The sequence below is a fragment of the Arachis stenosperma genome, chromosome 10 (assembly GCF_014773155.1).
Source record: "Arachis stenosperma cultivar V10309 chromosome 10, arast.V10309.gnm1.PFL2, whole genome shotgun sequence".
Lineage (NCBI taxonomy): Eukaryota > Viridiplantae > Streptophyta > Magnoliopsida > Fabales > Fabaceae > Arachis > Arachis stenosperma.
The window spans coordinates 113493927-113510872 of NC_080386.1; the positions used below are offsets into that span (position 1 = coordinate 113493927).

General features: G+C 39.3%; 1 non-coding gene across 1 annotated transcript; it reads left to right on the top strand.

The window, feature by feature from the left end:
* Positions 1-9231: 9231 nt before the first annotated feature.
* LOC130958854 (small nucleolar RNA R71) lies at positions 9232-9339 on the top strand. The gene has a single exon (XR_009077956.1). It is a non-coding gene; the product is annotated as a small nucleolar RNA R71 (small nucleolar RNA).
* The last annotated feature ends 7607 nt before the right edge of the window (positions 9340-16946 follow it).

Sequence of the window (16946 nt, forward strand, 5' to 3'; positions counted from 1 at the left end):
AATGTGAATCAATGTTCACTAAGAATAACATATCAAGACCTAGAGTCCAATGGTAGTGCAAGGATAAATTCATGGGATTTCGAATGAGGATTTTGATCTTAAAGGAGAATTCAAGATTTGTGTCGTCCAGATGGAAGCTTGAAGGTCAACAACAAGGTGGGTGGACAACCAAGATTTGGGACTTCGAAATATATATTCACTAATCAATAATTTCGGGAGCTCATTGCTTGGTTAACAACTCTTTATGATTTGGTTTATATGACTTGGGATTCCGGAGAGCATTTGAAGTCCAAGTAACAATAGAGATTTAAGGATGAATTTAAGTATAAGCCACCATGATAAGAGCCTCACCAATTGTCCAATTTAAGGACTTTAAATAAAAGTGTTAAGTAAGAGACAATCCACCTTCCTAAACTCATCTCTTTTTACTGTTCTTTTACATATTTCTCTTTATTATTGCCATAATTTGGTAGATTTTCAATATGAATTGAATGTTTGATAGTTGAAATAGTGTTGAAAAAAAAATATTGTTAATTTGGAGTTTAATTTATTTTTGTGTGTAAATATTATGTTAAAAGGTCTTGTTCATGCTTAAGTTGTGTTTGTTTGAAAAAAAATTTGTTCATAATTTTTTTAATTTGATTATCCTTTTTTTATTGGATTTATTAGAATTTTTAGTTAATTTGGAGTTAAATTTGGCTTTAGGATGTTAAAATCTAGTTTAGAAAATCCATTTTGGGATTAGTAAAAAAAAAAACGAAACAGAGAGCTCGCATACGCGAGCATATGCTTCGCGAGGGAAGGGAATCAATGTGAAAATCAAGGTTTTGAAAACCAGATCAGTCATCGAACCGCTTTCGTCACTAGTTTATTAGTTCAAACGGTTTAATCATGATCTAACCGAAAAAACTATTTTATAATAAAATAATAAATAAATACTCTAAAGCATAATTATGGTCTAATATGAACTTTAAAATATCTTCTAATTATAAAGTATTATATCAATTAAAATCTAATATAACCTTTGATTTCATAACTATTAATAATCTATTATTTATTAGTCATTATATCACTATTGAACTCAGTAAGATAGTCACAAAAATAAAAAAAATTCATTGAATTAACCAAACCAATAACAAATATTCGATCATCTATTGAACTATTTAATTGAGTTAATTCAATTCATCTATTACTTCATTGAATTAAAAACAATGAGCACAAAAGTACAACAATACAGTAAAATTCAGAGTAGAAAAGAACGAGCACAATAACAGTGAGCAGAGCTAATCAATAATCATTTAAAGTGGTTTCTGAACAAAATATTCATCTAGCAAATTTTATCTAGTGTCAATGAAGTCTTTGGCAAAAAAACCTAGATCTTGATCATCAATCATCTGTAGCAGGAAGCAAAAATAAATTCATGTCATTACCATAGTTTTGGGCATCCAAATAAATTCTTATCACTAACAAAAGCATACCAATTTTCGATTTTGTAGGAGAGGGAACAAAAACCATTTCATCAGGCTCCTAAGAATGGTAATTGACAAACTCATATAGTTTTTTTTTGCCAATGTGGTGCACAAACACAAAAGTTAAAGTACTTAGAAAGCAGAGGTTATATATCGCAAATATTTAATCAATAATCAATAATCAATAAATTAAAATAATAAAATTACAACACAAAAAAATAGCACAATAGAATTAGAGCTAATCAATAATCAAATAATCGCTCAACAAAAATTAAACACACAAGAAATATCTAAAAATAAAATATCAAACATAAAAGTTTGTCATCAATCATCAAAATTTGTCAAAACTAAAAAGTGTACTAACATTTATCTGTACTGATATAGGTTAGGCGAAGAGAGAGAGAGAGAGAGAGAGAGAGAGAGAGAGATATGAACGAGGGAAACATAGAAAGGTCTATGGTTAGGCCGGAGGGAGCAACAAGGGGGGAGAGTATTGGGGCGGGATCTTCTGGTGTCAAGGAGGGTGTTGGGGCGGGATCAACTAGTGTCAAGGAGGGCGAAAACAAGGGCTTGAAAGTTTCTTTCCGAGATAAAGTTGTAGGAGCTTCTAAACCTAAACCTCTATGCATGGATGGTGCACTTGTAGGAGATCGTTTGGCTACTGTGCAAGGCAAACAAGGCGATTCCAAACCTCCAAGTGTTACTTTCTCTGAGGAAGGACTCAAAGCGTTAGCAGAACCTTACTTGGGTTCTATTGTGATAAAAGTTCTTGGCAAGCCTCTTAGCTACTCAGCGATGGTTTTCAAACTCAAGCATGTGTGGAGGCTGCGTGGAGGGTACGAAGTTATGGATGTGGGTTTTGGTTATTTCATGATCAAATGTGATTTGATTGAAGATAGAGAGAAAATTCTTTTGGGAGGACTGTAGATGATCCAAGGATATAACTTAGCAGTTAAACCATGGTCTCCGTCTTTCGTCCGAATGATGCTTCCTTTGGAACTACTTTAGTATGGATTCGCATTTCAGGCTTAAACATTCTTTTCTATCAAGAAGAAGCGATGCGTCGTATAGCAGCAGCAATTGGTAACCCTATCAAAATTGATCTCGCCACTAAGAAAGCAGAGAGAGGAAGATTTACAAGGGCTTGCGTGGAGATAGACCTGGGGTTGCCTGTTGTCACAGAGGTGTTGGTAAATGGTAGCACATATTGCGTTGAATATGAGAGTTTAGATTTAATCTGTGGTACTTATAGGTGTTACGGGCATGTACTAGCAGATTGCAAAACCAATAACAAAGCTCCAACCTTCATATTAGCGACGAGCTCACCGAAAGAGACTCATTCTCACCAAGCTCCCTTGGGTGCGGCATCCACTGCGTCTTTGGAGAAGATAGGTAGTGGTGCGATGGTAGTTGATGCTCACAATCAATTGAAGATCCTATTGGTGCACGAAATTGTGATCAATACTTTGTCCATATTCAAATAATCCCCGGTAATGGCTCCAAAGACTTGGTGCTCAATACCATGGCATAAACACAACTTCGCACAACTAACCAGCAAGTGCACTGGGTCGTCCAAGTAATAAACCTTACGCGAGTAAGGGTCGATCCCACGGAGATTGTTGCTATGAAGCAAGCTATGGTCACCTTGTAAATCTCAGTCAGGCAGACTCAAATGGGTATAGTGATAAACGAATAAAGCATAAAGATAAAGATAGAGATACTTATGTATATCATTGGTGAGAGCTTCAGATAAGCGTATGAAGATGCCTTCCCTTCCGTCTCTCTGCTTTCCTACAGTCTTCATCCAATCCTTCTTACTCCTTTCCATGGCAAGCTCGTGTAGGGTTTCACCGTTGTCAGTGGCTACCTCCCATCCTCTCAGTGAAAATGTTCCCATGCTCTGTCACAGCATATGGCTAATCAGCTGTCGGTTCTCGGTCAGGCCGGAATAAAATCCATCGATCCTTTTGCGTCTGTCACTAACGCCCCGCCTGCTAGGAGTTTGAAGCACGTCACAGTCATTCAATCATTGAATCCTACTCAGAATACCACAGACAAGGTTAGACCTTCCGGATTCTCTTGAATGCCGCCATCAGTTCTCGCCTATACCACGAAGACTCTGATCTCACGGAATGGCTGGCTCGTTTGTCAGGCGAGCACTCGTTTGTCAGGCGATTAACCATGCATCGTGTATCAGGAATCCAAGAGATATTCACTAAGCCTCGTGTGCTTATAGAACAAGAGTGGTTGTCAGTCACTTTGTTCATAAGTGAGAATGATGATGAGTGTCACGGATCATCACATTCATCAAGTTGAAGAACAGGTGATATCTTGGAACAAGAACAAGCGGAATTGAATAGAAGAACAATAGTAATTGCATTAATACTCGAGGTACAGCAGAGCTCCACACCTTAATCTATGGTGTGTAGAAACTCCACCGTTGAAAATACATAAGAACAAGGTCTAAGCATGGCCGTGAGGCCAGCCTCCCAAATGATCTAAGATAGCATGAAACTCAAAGATAGCTACCAAGATGTCAAATACAATAGTAAAAGGTCCTACTTATAGAAAACTAGTAGCCTAGGGTGTACAGAGATGAGTAAATGACATAAAAATCCACTTCCGGGCCCACTTGGTGTGTGCTTGGGCTGAGCAATGAAGCATTTTCGTGTAGAGACTCTTCTTGGAGTTAAACGCCAGCTTTTATGCCAGTTTGGGCGTTTAACTCCCATTTAGGTGCCAGTTCCGGCGTTTAACGCTGGAATTTCTTGAGGTGACTTTGAACGCCGGTTTGGGCCATCAAATCTTGGGAAAAGTATGGACTATCATATATTGCTGGAAAGCCCAGGATGTCTACTTTCCAACGCCGTTGAGAGCGCGCCAATTGGGCTTCTGTAGCTCCAGAAAATCCACTTCGAGTGCAGGGAGGTCAGAATCCAACAGCATCTGCAGTCCTTTTGAGTCTCTGGATCAGATTTTTGCTCAGATCCCTCAATTTCAGCCAGAAAATACCTGAAATCACAGAAAAACACAAAACTCATAGTAAAGTCCAGAAAAGTGAATTTTAACTAAAAACTAATAAAAATATACTAAAAACTAACTAGATCACACTAAAAACATACTAAAAACAATGCCAAAAAGCGTACAAATTATCCGCTCATCACAACACCAAACTTAAATTGTTGCTTGTCCCCAAGCAACTGAAGATCAAATAAGATAAAAAAGAAGAGAATATGCAATGAACTCCAAAAACATCTATGAAGATCAGTATTAATTAGATGAGCGGGGCTTTTAGCTTTTTGCCTCTGAATAGTTTTGGCATCTCACTTTATCCTTTGGAATTCAGAATGATTGGCTTCTTTAGGAACTCAGAATCCAGATAGTGTTATTGATTCTCCTAGTTAAGTATGATGATTCTTGAACACAGCTACTTATTGAGTCTTGGCTGTGGCCCAAAGCACTCTGTCTTCCAGTATTACCACCGGATACATACATGCCACAGACACATAATTGGGTGAACCTTTTCAGATTGTGACTCAGCTTTGCTAGAGTCCCCAACTAGAGGTGTCCAGGGTTCTTAAGCACACTCTTATTGCCTTGGATCACAACTTTATTTCTTTCTTTTTCTTTCTTTCTCTCTTTTTTTTTTCGCTTGCTTCTCTCTTTTTTTTTTGTATTCACTGCTTTTTCTTGCTTCAAGAATCATTTTTTATGATTTTTCAGATCCTCAGTAACATGTCTCCTTTTTCATCATTCTTTCAAGAGCCAACATTCATGAACCACAAATTCAAAAGACATATGCACTGTTCAAGCATACATTCAGAGAACAAAAGTGTTGCCACCACATCAAAATAATTAAACTGTTATAAAATTCAAAATTCATGCAATTCTTTTTCTTTTTCAATTAAGAACAATTCTTAAGAAAGGTGATGGATTCATAGGACATTCATAACTTTAAGGCATAGACACTAAGACACTAATGATCATAAGGCACAAACATGGATAACATAAGCATGAAAATTTCGAAAAACAAGAAAATAAAGAACAAGGAGATTAAAGAACGGGTCCACCTTAGTGATGGCGGCTTGTTCTTCCTCTTGAAGGTCTTATGGAGTGCTTGAGCTCCTCAATGTCTCTTCCTTGTCTTTGTTGCTCCTCTCTCATGATTCTTTGATCTTTTCTAATTTCATGGAGGAGGATGGAATGTTCTTGGTGCTCCACCCTTAGTTGTCCCATGTTGGAACTCAATTCTCCTAGGGAGGTGTTTAGTTGCTCCCAATAGTCTTGTGGAGGAAAGTGCATCCCTTGAGGTATCTCAGGGATCTCATGATGAGAGGGGTCTCTTGTTTGCTCCATCCTTTTCTTGGTGATGGGCTTGTCCTCATCAATGGGGATATCTCCTTCTATGTCAACTCCAACTGAATAACAGAGGTGACAAATGAGATGAGGAAAGGCTAGCCTTGCCAAGGTGGAAGACTTGTCCGCCACTTTATAGAGTTCTTGGGCTATAACCTCATGAACTTCCACTTCTTCTCCAATCATGATGCTATGAATCATGATGGCCCGGTCTAGAGTAGCTTCAGACCGGTTGCTAGTAGGAATGATTGAGCGTTGGATGAACTCCAACCATCCTCTAGCCATGGGCTTGAGGTCATGCCTTCTCAATTGAACCGGCTTCCCTCTTGAATCTCTCTTCCATTGTGCGCCCTCTTCACATATGACTGTGAGGACTTGGTCCAACCTTTGATCAAAGTTGACCCTTCTAGTGTAAGGATGTTCATCTCCTTGCATCATGGGCAAGTTGAATGCTAACCTTACATTTTCCGGACTAAAATCCAAGTATTTCCCCCGAGCCATAGTAAGATAATTCTTTGGATCCGGGTTCATACTTTGATCATGGTTCTTGGTGATCCATGCATTGGCATAGAACTCTTGAACCATCAAGATTCCGACTTGTTGAATGGGGTTGGTAAGCACTTCCCAACCTCTTCTTCGGATCTCATGGCGGATCTCCGGATATTCACCCTTTTTGAGTGAAAAGGGGACCTCGGGGATCACCTTCTTCAAGGCCACAACTTCATAGAAGTGGTCTTGATGCACCCTTGAGATGAATCTGTCCATCTCCCATGACTCGGAGGTGGAAGCTTTTGCCTTCCCTTTCCTCTTTCTAGAGGTTTCTCCGGCCTTGGATGCCATAAATGGTTATGGAAAACGAAAAAGCAACGCTTTTACCACACCAAACTTAAAAGGTTTGCTCGTCCTCGAGCAAAAGAAGAAAGAAGAGAGTAGAAGAAGAAGAAGTGAGGAAGAAGGGAGTGGCTTATGTATTCGGCCAAGGAGGGGAGAAGTGATGTTTAGGTTGTGTGAAAATGAAGGAGTGAAGAAGGGTATTTATAGGAGAGAGGGGGGATAGGGTTCGGCCATTATGGGTGGGTTTGGGAGGGAAAGTGGTTTGAATTTGAAGGGTGAGGTTGGTGGGGTTTTATGAAGGATGGATGTGAGTGGTGAAGAGAAAGATGGGATTTGATAGGTGAAGGGTTTTTGGGAAAGAGGTATTGAGGTGATTGGTGAATGGGTGAAGAAAAGAGAGAGTGGTGGGGTTGGTGGGGATCCTGTGGGGTCCACAGATCCTGTGGTGTCAAGAAAAAGTCATCCCTGCACCAAATGGCATTCAAAATCACGTTTTGAGCCATTTCTGGCGTTAAACGCCGGGCTGGTGCCCATTCCTGGCATTTAACGCCAGGTTCTTGCCCTTTTCTGGCGTTTAACGCCAGTCTGGTGCCCCTTTCTGGCGTTAAACGCCCAGAATGGTGCCAGACTGGGCGTTAAACGCCCAACTGCTAGCCTCACTGGCGTTTAAACGCCAGTGAATTCTTCCTCCAGGGTGTGCTGTTTTTCTTCCTGTTTTTCATTCTGTTTTTGCTTTTTCAATTGATTTTGTGACTTCTCATGATCATCAACCTACAAAATAAGATAAAATAACAAAGAAAAATATATAAAATATAACATTGGGTTGCCTCCCAACAAGCGCTTCTTTAATGTCAGTAGCTTGACAGAGGGCTCTCATGGAGCCTCACAGATACTCAGAGCAATGTTGGAACCTCCCAACACCAAACTTAGAGTTTGAATGTGGGGGTTCAACACCAAACTTAGAGTTTGGTTGTGGCCTCCCAACACCAAACTTAGAGTTTGACTGTGGGGGCTCTGTTTGACTCTGAATTGAGAGAAGCTCTTCATGCTTCCTCTCCATGGTGACAGAGGGATATCCTTGAGCCTTAAACACAAAGGATTCTTCATTCACTTGAATGATCAGTTCACCTCCATCAACATCAATCACAGCCTTTGCTGTGGCTAGGAAGGGTCTGCCAAGGATGATAGATTCATCCATGCACTTCCCAGTCTCTAGGACTATGAAATCAGTAGGGATGTAATGGTCTTCAATCTTCACCAATACATCCTCTACAAGTCCATGAGCTTGTTTTCTTGAGTTGTCTGCCATCTCTAGTGAGATTCTTGCAGCTTGTACCTCAAAGATCCCTAGCTTCTCCATTACAGAGAGAGGCATGAGGTTTACACTTGACCCTAAGTCACACAGGGCCTTCTTGAAGGTCATGGTGCCTATGGTACAAGGTATGGAAAACTTCCCAGGATCTTGTTTCTTTTGAGGTAATTTCTGCCTAAACAAGTCATCCAGTTCTTTGGTGAGCAAAGGAGGTTCATCCTCCCAAGTCTCATTTCCAAATAACTTGTCATTTAGCTTCATGATTGCTCCAAGGTATTTAGCAACTTGCTCTTCAGTGACATACTCATCCTCTTCAGAGGAAGAATACTCATCAGAGCTTATGAAGGGCAGAAGTAAGTCCAATGGAATCTCTATGGTCTCATTTTGAGCCTCAGATTCCCATGGTTCCTCATTGGGGAACTCAGTGGAGGTTGGTGCACGTCCATTGAGGTCTTCCTCAGTGGCGTCCTCTTCCTCTCTTTCCTCTCCAGATTCGGCCATGGTTATGGCTTTGCACTCTCCTTTTGGGTTTTCTTCTGTATTACTTGGGAGAGTACTAGGAGGGAGTTCAGTAACTTTCTTGCTCAGCTGTCCCACTTGTGCTTCCAAATTCCTAATGGAAGACCTTGTTTCAGTCATGAAACTTTGAGTGGTTTTGATTAGATCAGATACCATGGTTGCTAAGTCAGAGGGGTTCTGCTTAGAATTCTCTGTCTGTTGCTGAGAAGATGATGGAAAAGGCTTGCCATTGCTAAACCTGTTTCTTCCACCATTATTGTTATTGAAACCTTGTTGAGGTCTCTCTTGATTCTTCCATGAGAAATTTGGGTGATTTCTCCATGAAAAATTATAGGTGTTTCCATAGGGTTCTCCTAGGTAATTCACCTCTTCCATTGAAGGGTTCTCAGGATCATAAGCTTCTTCCTCAGATGAAGCATCCTTAGTACTGCCAGGTGCATTTTGCATTCCAGACAGACTTTGAGAAATCAAATTGACTTGTTGAGTCAATATCTTGTTCTGAGCCAAAATGGCGTTCAGAGTATCAATCTCAAGAACTCCTTTCTTCTGACTTGCCCCATTGTTCACAGGATTCCTTTCAGAAGTGTACATGAATTGGTTATTTGCAACCATCTCAATTAGTTCCTGAGCCTCTGTAGGTGTCTTCTTCAGATGAAGAGATCCTCCAGCAGAGCTATCCAAAGACATCTTGGATAGTTCAGAGAGACCATCATAGAAAATACCTATGATGCTCCATTCAGAAAGCATGTCTGAGGGACATTTTCTGATTAATTGTTTATATCTTTCCCAAGCTTCATAGAGGGATTCTCCATCCTTCTGTCTGAAGGTTTGGACTTCCACTCTAAGCTTACTCCATTTTTGAGGTGGAAAGAACTTTGCCAAGAAGGCATTGACTAGCTTTTCCCAAGAGTCCAGGCTATCTTTAGGTTGTGAGTCTAACCATATTCTAGCTCTGTCTCTTACAGCAAAAGGGAATAGCATCAGTCTGTAGACCTCAGGGTCAACCCCATTAGTCTTGACTGTGTCACAGATTTGCAAGAACTCAGCTAAAAACTGATGAGGATCTTCCATTGGAAGTCCATGGAACTTGCAATTCTGTTGCATTAGAGAAACTAATTGAGGCTTAAGCTCAAAGTTGTTTGCTCCAATGGCAGGGATAGAGATGCTTCTCCCATAGAAATTGGGAGTAGGTGCAGTAAAGTCACCCAGCACCTTCCTTGCATTGTTTGTATTGTTGTTGTTTTCGGCTGCCATGTGTTCTTCTTCTTTGAAGAATTCGGTCAGGTCCTCTACAGAGAGTTGTGCCTTAGCTTCTCTTAGCTTTCGCTTCAAGGTCCTTTCAGGTTCAGGGTCAGCTTCAACAAGAATGCCTTTGTCTTTGTTCCTGCTTATATGAAAGAGAAGAGAACAAGAAAATATGGAATCCTCTATGTCACAGTATAGAGATTCCTTGAGGTGTCAGAGGAAAAGAAAAATAGAAGAAGGAGGTAGAAGAATCCGAACTTGATTAGATAGAGTTCGAATTGTGCATTAAGAAGGAGTAGTACTCCATAAATAGGAGGATGTGGAAGGAAGGGAAGAGAATTTTCGAAAATTAATTAGAAAGATGTCAAAAAAAACATTTTGAAAATTGATTGATAATTTTTCGAAAATTCAAAGTGGAAAAGAAATCAAGTGATTTTTTTGAAAAAGATTTTGAAACTAGAAATTAAAAAGATTTGATTGAAAACTTATTTTGAAAAAGATGTGGTTAAGAAGATATGATTGAAAAGATTTGATTTGAAAACAATTTTAAAAAGATTTGATTTTAAAAATTAATGACTTGCCTAACAAGAAAAGATATGATTCAAACATTAAACCTTTCTCAACAGAAAAGGCAACAAACTTGAGATGTTCAATCAAATCATTAATTGTTAGTAAGTATCTTTGAAAAAGGAAAGAAATTGATTTTGAAAACATTTGATTGAAAAGATATGATTTGAAAAAGATTTGATTTTGAAAAACTTTGAAAACTTGAAAAAAATTGATTTTGAAAACAAAATCTTCCCCCTTGTGCCATCCTGGCGTTAAACGCCCAGAATGGTATCCATTCTGGCGTTTAACGCCCAAAATGCACCCTTTTTGGGCGTCAAACGCCCAACCAGGTACCCTGGCTGGCGTTTAAACGCCAGTCTGTCCTTCTTCACTGGGCGTTTTGAACGCCCAGCTTTTTCTGTATAATTCCTTTGCAGTACGTTCTGAATCTTCAATTCTTTGTATTATTGACTTGAAAAGACACAAATTAAAAATATTTTTGGATTTTTAATAATCAAAATGCAACAAGAATCAAATAACAATGCATGCAAGACACCAAACTTAGCAGTTTGTATACTACTGACACTATATGAGACACATAAACACTCAAGTCAAAAGAATTCAAAGATCAGAGTAAGAAATCATCAAGAATTACTTGAAGATCCTTAAGACACATGAATGAATGTATGCAATTGACACCAAACTTAAGATGAGACACTAGACTCAAGCAAGAAACATCAAATATTTTTGGTTTTTATGATTTTGTGAATTTTTTTGTGCTTTTTTCGAAAATTATATGAAAATAGAAAATAAAGGTTTCAGAATTCTCAGTTTGGATTCCAGGAATCATTGTAATGCTAGTCTAAGACTCCGGTCCAGGAATTAGACATGGCTTCACAGCCAGCCAAGCTTTCAAAGAAAGCTTCGGTCCAAAACACTAGACATGGCCAATGGCCAGCCAAGCCTTAGCAGATCATTGCTCCAATAGCAAGATTGATAGAGATCAACAAGCTATTGTGATGATCAGTTGAAACCTCGGTCCAATAAGATTAGACATGGCATCACAGCCAGCCAGATTTCAGCAGATCACCATGAAACACTAGAATTCATTCTTAAGAACTCTGAAGAAAAATACATAATCTAAGCAACAAGATGAACCGTCAGTTGTCCATACACAAACAATCCTCGGCAACGGCGCCAAAAACTTGGTGCACGAAATTGTGATCAATACTTTGTCCATATTCAAATAATCCCCGGTAATGGCTCCAAAGACTTGGTGCTCAATACCATGGCATAAACACAACTTCGCACAACTAACCAGCAAGTGCACTGGGTCGTCCAAGTAATAAACCTTACGCGAGTAAGGGTCGATCCCACGGAGATTGTTGCTATGAAGCAAGCTATGGTCACCTTGTAAATCTCAGTCAGGCAGACTCAAATGGGTATAGTGATAAACGAATAAAGCATAAAGATAAAGATAGAGATACTTATGTATATCATTGGTGAGAGCTTCAGATAAGCGTATGAAGATGCCTTCCCTTCCGTCTCTCTGCTTTCCTACAGTCTTCATCCAATCCTTCTTACTCCTTTCCATGGCAAGCTCGTGTAGGGTTTCACCGTTGTCAGTGGCTACCTCCCATCCTCTCAGTGAAAATGTTCCCATGCTCTGTCACAGCATATGGCTAATCAGCTGTCGGTTCTCGGTCAGGCCGGAATAAAATCCATCGATCCTTTTGCGTCTGTCACTAACGCCCCGCCTGCTAGGAGTTTGAAGCACGTCACAGTCATTCAATCATTGAATCCTACTCAGAATACCACAGACAAGGTTAGACCTTCCGGATTCTCTTGAATGCCGCCATCAGTTCTCGCCTATACCACGAAGACTCTGATCTCACGGAATGGCTGGCTCGTTTGTCAGGCGAGCACTCGTTTGTCAGGCGATCAACCATGCATCGTGTATCAGGAATCCAAGAGATATTCACTAAGCCTCGTGTGCTTATAGAACAAGGGTGGTTGTCAGTCACTTTGTTCATAAGTGAGAATGATGATGAGTGTCACGGATCATCACATTCATCAAGTTGAAGAACAGGTGATATCTTGGAACAAGAACAAGCGGAATTGAATAGAAGAACAATAGTAATTGCATTAATACTCGAGGTACAGCAGAGCTCCACACCTTAATCTATGGTGTGTAGAAACTCCACCGTTGAAAATACATAAGAACAAGGTCTAAGGATGGCCGTGAGGCCAGCCTCCCAAATGATCTAAGATAGCATGAAACTCAAAGATAGCTACCAAGATGTCAAATACAATAGTAAAAGGTCCTACTTATAGAAAACTAGTAGCCTAGGGTGTACAGAGATGAGTAAATGACATAAAAATCCACTTCCGGGCCCACTTGGTGTGTGCTTGGGCTGAGCAATGAAGCATTTTCGTGTAGAGACTCTTCTTGGAGTTAAACGCCAGCTTTTATGCCAGTTTGGGCGTTTAACTCCCATTTAGGTGCCAATTCCGGCGTTTAACGCTGGAATTTCTTGAGGTGACTTTGAACGCCGGTTTGGGCCATCAAATCTTGGGCAAAGTATGGACTATCATATATTGTTGGAAAGCCCAGGATGTCTACTTTCCAACGCCGTTAAGAGCGCGCCAATTGGGCTTCCGTAGCTCCAGAAAATCCACTTCGAGTACAGGAAGGTCAGAATCCAACAGCATCTGCAGTCCTTTTGAGTCTCTGGATCAGATTTTTGCTCAGATCCCTCAATTTCAGCCAGAAAATACCTGAAATCACAGAAAAACACACAAACTCATAGTAAAGTCCAGAAAAGTGAATTTTAACTAAAAACTAATAAAAATATACTAAAAACTAACTAGATCACACTAAAAACATACTAAAAACAATGCCTAAAAGCGTACAAATTATCCGCTCATCACCTATCACCGGCGGTGTACCAAGTCAAGCAAGTTTTTAAATTTGGAGCAATTAGCGGGAATGATCGTTTGGCTAAGGATAGTGCGGATTTTATGGAGAAGAATGTGCATGCAAATCATGTTCTTGATGAAGGAGTTAATATAAATAATGGATGGACTAAAGTGGGTAAAAAAGGCAAGGCTATTCACGTTGTGGATGGGGGTATTAATGAAGGAAATGAATGGAAAAAGTAGTTAGGAAAAGTAAGGCTCCGATGGGTCCACATAATTCTAATGGTTCAATTGGGCCTATGAATAATAAAACCCAAGCAATAAATAAAGGAGGATATGCAAACATAAAGAGAAGAGGCTTTTCTTTGGGCCATAAGGAGACTAAGCTTGGTTCTAATCAGGTGAGGAAAGGGGTCAAGGCCAATAAGGCTGAGGTATTTGGCATCTCTAAAGCGTTATCCAAAAAAGCTAAACAGAGCATTGTTTCTCATTCTCCTCTTATTGGAACGGCAAGAAAGAGACACAGACCAGCATCTTTGCAATCTTCCCCAGTGAAACAAAATAAAACAGATGCAACGGCGCGTGAAGAAGGGGTTAGTGTGGAAGGCGGACCTACGACAATGGCAGAAGCCGCATTATGAAGTCACAAGCTTGGGTACAATATTTTTTGTTGATTATGGATAGACTGAATATTTTGATGTGGAATATTAGGGGTGCCTCAAACAAATTGGCACGGGTTCACTGCAAGGAATTAGTTAATAAATTTCATCCATCTTTTTTTATTATTGTTGAAACTCACTCTTCTTTCCATAATTTTAAATCCTTTTGGGAGGGTCTTGGTTATAATATTGTAGGAATTGTTGAAGCTGCTGGGCATAAAGGGAGAATTTGGTTCCTCTCTTCAATTTCCAACTTAACTTGCCAGCTAGTAAATAGCTTTGATCAATGCATTACCTTTGATTTTTATTTGGGTTCTTATAATTGGAGGTGTAGTGCAATTTATGCTAGCCCTTAGTTTGAGCATAGAATTCTTCTTTGGGAGTATCTTTCTAGTTTGGCAACTTCTTTTGAAGGCCCTTGGCTAGCATTGGGAGATTTTAATGAAATTCTCAAAGAAGATGAAGTTAATGGAGGTCATTTCTCCAGTCACAGAGCTGCTTTATTCTCCTCAACTTTGGATGATTGTGGGTTGTTTGATCTCCGAAGGATATGCAGGAATTTACATGGTATAGAAGAGTTCATAATAATATAGATATCGCAAAGAAGCTGGATAGAGTGCTTATCAATAGCTCTTGGCTTTCTTTATTTCCTGAGGCTTATGCTGAAATCTTATGTCGTCTTCACTCTGATCATTGTCTTATTTTATTAAGGTGCCATGCTATTTCTCAGCCAAAGGAAGATAGGCCATTCCGTTTCCAAGCTGCTTGGAGTACTCACCCTTCCTTCAAGCAAGTTGTACAAAATGCATGGAGTGGTAATAATCATAGTATCCCTACAAATTTAAATGCTGTTAAGCAAGGGTCCTTGGATTTTAATGCTAAGGTTTTTGATAATATTTTTGCTAAGAAGAGGAATTTAGAGAATCGGATCAGCGCCATTCAAAAGAGGTTGGAGGTGACTGATGTTCTTTCATTAAGGATTAAAGAAAAGAAACTTAATGAAGATTATAACCGCATTTTACTTCAGGAGGAGTTATTTTGGTTTCAAAAGTCAAGGGAACAATGGGTGTGGTTTGGTGATAGAAACACCAAGTTCTTCCACCTTCAAACGTTGGTTCGCAGGAGATTTAATAAGATTAATAGGCTATTATTTTTTATGATTCATGGTCTACAGATTCAGAAATTCTTTAACAAGAGGCCACCTCTTTCTTTAAGAATCTCTTTTGTTCTACGGAGGAGATAGAAGTTGATTGCTTGGGAGACATTACTTTGCCTTGCCTTAGTGCTGAAGCTTGTGAGACACTTACTGCTCCAATGACTCTTGCTGAGGTTAAAGCAGCAGTGTTTAGCATGAACTCCTTTAAGGCTCCAGGTCCGAATGGCTTTCAGACTTATTTCTTTAAGGAGTATTGGAAAATTATAGGAGTGGATATTTGGCAACTTGTGAAGAGTTCTTTAAGGGGTAATATTATTGATACAAGAATCATGGAGACTCTTATTGTGCTTATCCTGAAAGTATAAGTTCCTACTTATTTCAAGGATTTTCGCCCTATTAGTCTATGTAATGTGGTCTATAAGGTCATCACAAAGGTTCTTGTTAATCGCCAGCCTTCGACCTTTTTTTGACAAAGATTATCGGTCCTCTTCAAGGTGGGTTTATCCTAGGGAGGGGCGCCCCGACAATATAATCATTGCTCAAGAGATTCTACACTTCATGAAACAGACCAAGTCCCGTAAATTGCTTTCAAAATAGACTTGGATAAAGGTTATGACAGGATTGATTGGCGGTTCCTAGAGAATACTTTGGGCAAGTTTGGTTTTTCTTCATCTACTATCAAATTAATTATGACTTATGTTCGAGCTTCCTCGTTGACTTTATTATGGAATGGAAATAGATTAGACAATTTTGCTCCTAGAAGAGGCCTTTGGCAGGGAGACCCCATGTCTTCCTACCTTTTCGTTTTATGTATGGAGCGCCTAGCTGGGTACATTGCTAATCAGGTTGATTCGGGCATTTGGGATCCAGTGGCAGTGACTAGGGGTGGTCCTAGAATTTCTCGTCTCATGTTTGCAGACGATCTTCTTCTTTTTTGTAAAGTGCAAAAATCTCAGGTAGAATGTGTTATGCATGCCCTCCAAAGCTTCTGTAGAGCATCGGGGATGAAGATCAATTTGGACAAATCAAAGGCCCTGTGCTCTAAGAATGTCAATAATAGAAGGAAAGAGCTTTTTACTGGTGTCTCTTCTATCTGCTTTACCCAAGACTTGGGTGATGATTGGATTTTTGACGGTATAGAATTTCACTATTGAAATCTCGTTGAAGTATAGTCTCTAAACCAACAATAATCCTCTCATGCAAAAATTTGTTTGTCACAAGTACAAACCCCTAAAATCTATAAACCGAAGTATTTAAACCTCGGGTCGTTCTCCCTAGGAATTACAATAAAGTGTCTTGTTATTGGTTGTGAATTATTTTGGGGTTTTGATATAAAGCATGAAAGATAAATGGCAAGAAAGTAAACTAAGGCCTAAAAAGGTCTTGGCAAGGGTTGGTGATCAAGGATCTCTATCCTAATCACTAACCACAATATGAGAATTGGCAAGGATTGATCTCATTAAATCATCCTCTAACTAGTAGTAAAGGAAAGTCAAATGAGCTATATCAATCCTAGTCCATAAGTCCTACTCTCCACTAATCCAATTAGTGAGAACTAGAGTCAATGGCTCCCAATCATCAATCACTTGGACATTAGTAACTCAAGAGTTCCTAAGTTACCTCTCCAAGCCAAGAGCATAAAATTCTATTCTAAAATCCAACCAAGCATTTCATCAAACACTTGGAAGGCATAAAAGGAAAGCATAGTAAAATTGCAAGAAAAGTAAATCTAGACTACTCAATTTCAAGGAATTAAACAACAACAAATCAAATGAACACAATTATTATGAATTACCTCTAATTGAATTGAAAGAGAATAGGAGGAACAATACTAGATCTACAACAAAATATAAGAACAACATAAAGGAAATTACAACAAGAGAATAGAAGAAGATGAATGTAGCACAAAGAATTGAGAGATAGAAGTG